The sequence below is a fragment of the Ursus maritimus genome, unplaced genomic scaffold (assembly GCF_017311325.1).
Source record: "Ursus maritimus isolate PB19 unplaced genomic scaffold, ASM1731132v1 scaffold_24, whole genome shotgun sequence".
NCBI lineage: Eukaryota > Metazoa > Chordata > Mammalia > Carnivora > Ursidae > Ursus > Ursus maritimus.
The window spans coordinates 2,798,962-2,805,002 of record NW_024424897.1 but is presented as its reverse complement, the minus strand read 5'-3'; positions in this window follow the sequence as shown (position 1 = coordinate 2,805,002).

Sequence of the window (6,041 nt, the reverse complement as noted above, 5' to 3'; positions counted from 1 at the left end):
GGGCGCAGCAGACACTCGGCCAGAGAACCCCGAGCGGGAAGTGGGAGGGGGTGTCGCGGAGTCCAGTGCTGCTTGAGGGACAGGGGCTCACGGGCGAAGATAGCAGGTCCAGGAACCGGGGGCGAGGACCGGGCCACGGATGCCTTGCGTGCGCACACACACGCACGCACAGACGCTTTTGCTCAGCTCGCGGTGACCCTTGGCTGGGGCGGCGGCGGTGACAGCCTAAAGCAAGGCCCAGCTCCCCCCGACCCTTTTCTCTTACCGCCCAAGCTGCAAGTCACAGCACCCACTCCTTGGAAACCACGATTTAGTTAAAACATCGGTAATAAACTTGACTGGAAGCGATTTCCCTTGTCGAGGGATAGGGTGGGAGAATAGGGGGAAAGAGAGAGAGAGAACGAGAAAGAGAGAGAGAGAAGGCGAGCCAAGGAGTCTGACTCGAAAGGACAGGAAGCCCAGAGCGGAAAACTGGCCTCCTGTCCAAAGTTAGGTGCGCGGCGGGCGGCGGGCGCGAGGCGGTCCTGGGCTAGCGGGACAGGCGCGGCTCCGAGCCCACCTTCCCTGTCACTCCCCGCCCCCGCCCCTGGAAACGCGGGGTTCCAGGTTTTGGCCTTGCTCCCAAACTTTACAAGGTGGGCGCTGGGTGAACAGCCCCATCTCTGGCCGTTCTGTCTTAACGAACAGCGAGTTGGCGACGGCCAGATCGCCCCGCCGACCCGCGCGGGCCGCCCGCGAGAGGCCGCCGACGGCCGTGTCCTTAATCATAAAAAGTCATTCCCGGTAACAAATGGTTTCGTTGGCCGGTGCCAGCGATACAGCTGTTTCTGTTTAAGCTTAAATACTTTCCAACAGTTTGGGCAGTAAAAATAAAGTCGGCCTCAGCCGCCTATAAGTGTCTGGTTTCCCCGCCCAGAGAAAGCCCACCCTCCGCCCCGGGCCCGGGTCGCACTGCATGCCCCGCCTGCCCCCTCTTGGAATCTGCCGGCTGCCGTGGGCGATGCTGCCGGACTGCCCTGGCCCCGCACCAGCCGCCGGAGGAGGATCGAGGGCCACCTTGGAGGCCGGAGGGGAGCCTAAGCCGAGCAGCCGGAGGACCAGACCCGCCTCGCCTCCCGCCCTCCCCCCACCCCTCGGAGGCTGCCTGCGCCCGCAATGAGTGGCGGTTTCCCTTCAGATAGGGTTTCTGGAGCCCTGTCCCAGGGAGTTGTGTTTGCGTTGGGTGCCTTCACAGACCCGGAGCTTGCTCCAGGCGTGCAGAGGTCGATGGTTTCAGTTTCACGCTGAAAAAGTTAGCGTTCCTCCTCCCTCCCAGGGTTTCTCTTCTTTCCTTCTTTTTTCTTTTCCTTCCTTCATCCCTTCCTTCCTTTCCATCCTTCCCTTCCTTTCTTCCTTCCTTGCTTTCCTACCTTCCTTTCCCCTTCCTTCTCTCTCCTTTCATCCCTCCCTCCCTTTCTCTCTCTCTCTTTTCCTTCTTTGCCTACATGCCTTGGGAGCTTGAAGTGGGGAAATGCAAACCCTGGTGTGGCTATGCACAGTCCCCTCCTCTGGGGGGGTACTGAGAAATGTTCCCCTTGCTTTCTTGCTGCACCTTTCTGCCTTTCTTTATGCCCGGTAGTGAAAACTCTTGTTCTGAACAAAATTATCGCTTGCGAGGTGTCTGAGTTTGCAAACATCGGGAATTGTTGCTGCAGAGCCCACAGCAAAGACAGAACTCAGCCCAGAGGGAACAAGAGATACAGAATAACCTGAGACCAGACTGAGTCCCGTTCTTTTCATCAGCACACTCAGTCTTGCCTCCCAATCAAAGCAAACCCCCAAGGTTGCAGAGAGTGGAAAAACGGGTCGCTGAGCGACCTCAGCTCCGGGAAGGTTTGAAGACTGAGAGGTATCAGTCTGAGAAATGGTCTTGTAGTGGGGCAGGACCCAGAGCTGGGGCCTCCCTGGTGGGCACTGAGGATGCCTGTATGTGCCAGGAGAGGGCAGTAGCCATGGGGGCTGTGGAGGGGTCATTCTGGCAGAGCGGGCAAGGGTTCTTTCAAACTGGTCAGCTGGTGCCACTGTCTTAGAAACCAGGAGAACAGGGAACCTAGTCCCCACTTTTTTACCGAATGTCCCTTCCTGAATCATTCAACTTTCGCCACCTACCTTCTTTCCTCCACACAACTACTTTCCTCTTTCAAAGTTAGATAATTGCTTTTCCCGTGTGCACTCCTGGGAGTAAACAAAACAAAGTTTCAAAGAACAAGAACCCTCTGCTTTTAATTCCACTTCTCCGCTGCCCTAGGCTGCGGCTGTCAGGTTGGAGTGCGCAGCCTCTGCAGTAAATAAGGTAACTGCTTCCTATTACTTTAGCCCCATATGGCTGCAATTTGAGTGTCTTTGGAGACAGTGCTTGTGTTGGGGCGGGGGGCAAGGGGGAGTGAAAGTGGAAATCAAATGCTCTCAGATCGCATTTTTATGAAGGAAATTGTCGGCGATTCTCTTAGCAGCCTTCCCTCAACCCCTAGTTTCTGAGATGAGCTGCCCTGTTCCTTTGTTTACGGAAACACAGGCGCCCGCCCACCTCGGGACACCTGCTTCCCCAACCCCTGGGTCTCTTGCCCAATTCTGCACTGCTTTTGGTGACCTGGGCATACAGTCCCACTGTCCATTCCGACAAAGGACCTCTAGCCTGCTCCCCACACCTGAGAGCCAGCCTAGCCATCCGCCCCAGTTTCTGGAAGGTGCTCCCACACCACACTCCACGTCACAGTCTCATTTGAGCCTGGAGGCCACCCCAGGGCCAGGGGACATCTTAGGCCTCCCTGTGCCCGCTGCCAATGGACTCGATGTCCGGGGAGGGAGGCCCGAGGCTGGCGGGGTCCGAGGGAAGGAAGGGGAGGAGAAAGCTGGGCAAGGCGCTTGGCTCCTGGGTTGCCGGCCAGACCAGCAAGCCCGAGCGCGTCCTCTAGCTGGAGGGTGAGGCCGGGCCTCAGCTCGTTCACTGGGAGCAGTTCAGCTCCGCGGCTTGGCGGGCGTCGGATCTGCCTGGTCTTGGCCACGACGCGGGCGGATTTGGAACCCAATCGTTCCCTTCAGGAACAATGGTGGGGCCAGCTCTGAAGCGAGCACGGGTGGCTCTGAAGCATGGCCGGGTGGGATGTGGTCTCATGTGCCGCAACAGGGACCGGGGGCTTACTTTCCGTGGCCCCAGAATCTGACGGGCATCTTTAGCCTCTGTCTCCCCCACGCCCAAGCCAGGGCCTGAACCTGCACGGCACTGATATCCTGCTACTGGGGGAAGCTGCAGGGGTGACCCAACCCCCTGAGAGAGGTCCCGACAACCGGACGGGACACGCTGGCCAATGACTGGAGGTGAGGCTGCCGGGCGTCGGCCTGAGCTGTCCCTACTTCCCGTGAACTCCCCGGAGCAGGAAGGGGAAGCAGGAAGTGCCACCCCTTTGTCCCACTTTCTCCTCCCTCGTAGACCTTCAGACCATCCTTGTTAGAGAAACGCTAGAACACGCGGCACAGGATAAGAGGGGGGCTGACCATGTTCCGAGAATTACCCACAAGCCTGCACATACCTGAGGAGCCACATAACCTTTGAGTTTGGCCCCCCAAAAGCACAGGAGGTGAAATCAAGCCCCCTGATGCTCCCTCCATAGGAGGAACAGCGGCCACTCAGAGGCAGGTGGCATCCCTTGAACACTTGTTGTGTGGCATGGGGAGGATACCAGTTAAGATTCCTAACAACCGGGGAAGATCAAGTCCATTGTTCCCATCTTACAGATGAGGCACACTGAGGCACAGTGAGGCCAAGTAAGCTGCCCAGGGGCACACAGCAGGTGTTCTGCTTGAGAGGTCCTAAGTCTAATACTCCACATCAGGGCTTTGGACCCTCTGGACATTTCAACTCCTCCAGGGCTTAAGGAAAGAATTTAAGTTAAGAAAGAGCCCATGGAACCTCCTGGGGTGGCCATAGATAAAGCCAGGGGTCTCATCACCAGAATCAGCAGCCTCATCCTGCTAAGTAGGGATACTGCTCTGGGACCTTAGCAAAAAAGATGAGACTGGAACAACAGAAGTGGGAAGGAGTTCTAGCAGCCCAGTCAACTGGGCTCCAGGCTAGATGTTGGCGGAGGTCTTTGTTTTCCCTTCATCATAGAGCACGGTGGCTAAAATTGTGGGCTCTAGGGCCAGCCTGCCTGGATTCAAATCCGCTTACTAGGCGTGTGCCCTTGTGCAAGTTACTTAACCACTCTGTACTTCAGTTACCCTAACTATAAAAAACAAGAGAGTATTCACATGCCTACCCCACAGGGTGGATAGGAGCGTTCATTGTCAGGCACAGGTAAACGCTGACATTATTAGTTAAGGTTTTTGCTATTATTGGTGCTGTGGGACCAGGTCAAATTAATAGGAACCGGTGAGTCTGGTTTAGGTGACACCCCCCCCCCACAGGGTCAGCCTGAGCTGTCCCTAACTTCCCGTGAGGGGCACACACGAAGAGGGAGCTGGGTGCTCATCGGCCCTTTGGGGAAAACTGACTGTGTACCCCTCAGACAGTGTAGACTGGCCCCTTAGGGCATCTGCTCCAGGACGCATCCCACCAAGGGGGCTCCCTGAGAACCGCACCCGAGGCCCCTCGCAGTGTGGAGGCCAGGCACACTGCGGGTGCCTGGAGGCGGAAGCACGCGCACAGCGCCAGAGCTCGCACGCATGCGCTCCTGTGCGCCGCAGGGTGGGCCCCCCCCAAATCCTCTCCAGAAGATCGCCTGGTGCTACTTGCGAAATCCAGCTCCGGGAGCCAGGAGGCACCCTTGGCCGGTGGGGTGCACGGGAGAGATGGCTCTGAGGTGGGCGGGAAAGCCGAGCGGCTGCACCCCCTGTACCGGTCTCCAGGGGTGGAAGCCATACGGGGGGCGGGTGGGTCCGGGCGTTGGGTTCCCGCTGCTCCTGTAGAAGGGGTTCAGACCGGACGGTCTAGGCGCAGCGGGGCAAGACTGCGAGAGGCAGGAGGGCGGCGGCGTGTGGCGGCAGAGCAGCCTGAGACAGGTGGGTGGCTTAGGGGTCAAGGCTTTGGAGCCCCATCCAAGAGGAGAGCACTACCCGAAGTCTCTTGGCCTGGGAGGTCCCGAGCGCGTGGACTCTGCTGCTGCGTCCGCGCTGGCACTGACGGCTCGACCCATTGACAGCAGCCTGTGATTCAGGATGCCCCAGGTGGCGAGTCTGACCCCGGATTCTGTGTGCACGGAGACGTAGCTGGCCTCGCCGTTACGCGGCACACGGTCCTGTACGCCCCCTCCCCTCTCCTGACCCTACCCATCCGGGAGGCAGGGAGCACGCACCCTCCCAAGGGAAGACACCGAGGCGAGGCTGGCCGGCCGAGGATTACCGGCACCAGAGCCTGGGCTCAGTGAGGTCTCCTGCCTCCCTTGAACCCGGGTTCCGCCAGAGTTGGCACTTCGGTAGCCAGACTTGCTAGTCCGCTGGTCACCGCCTCCTCCTCTCCACCCCCCCACCCCCCCACCCCCACACACACAACGGGCTCTCTCCGCCCTGGGGAAGTTGTGGGGACGCCTGGGACTCCGTCTGGAGCTTCATGTTCTTTCTCGCTTCCTACCTCGCCCCCAAGCGGAAGGAATTGAAGTGACTTTTTCCTGGGACTCCGGGGACCTCAAGGAGTTCCAAACTGGAGGTCCCTCAGCCAGTGCCACTCCTTATTTGGTTGTCTACGCTGAAAAGAGCCCCAGTCCAGCCTCCCCTTTTAGAGGTCAGAAAAACCGAGGGGCGGAATGCCGGGTCATTCGAGGAGGCACAAGTTGGGGATCTCCCGAGCAACCTGGGGGAGCAGAGGCGTCTGCTGGCGCGCCTCCCTCCGCGGGACTGGGCAGAGCGGGGACTGCGGTGGGTGAGCGGCAAACCCCGGGGGTAGACGTCGTGATTCGACGGAGAAAACGCGGCAGTGCCCGCGTGGGTCCCGCCTTCTCTCTGATGGACCGCAGCGGAACTGGGCGTCCTCGGTCCGGATCGGTGCCTCTCCTTGCAGCCCCGCG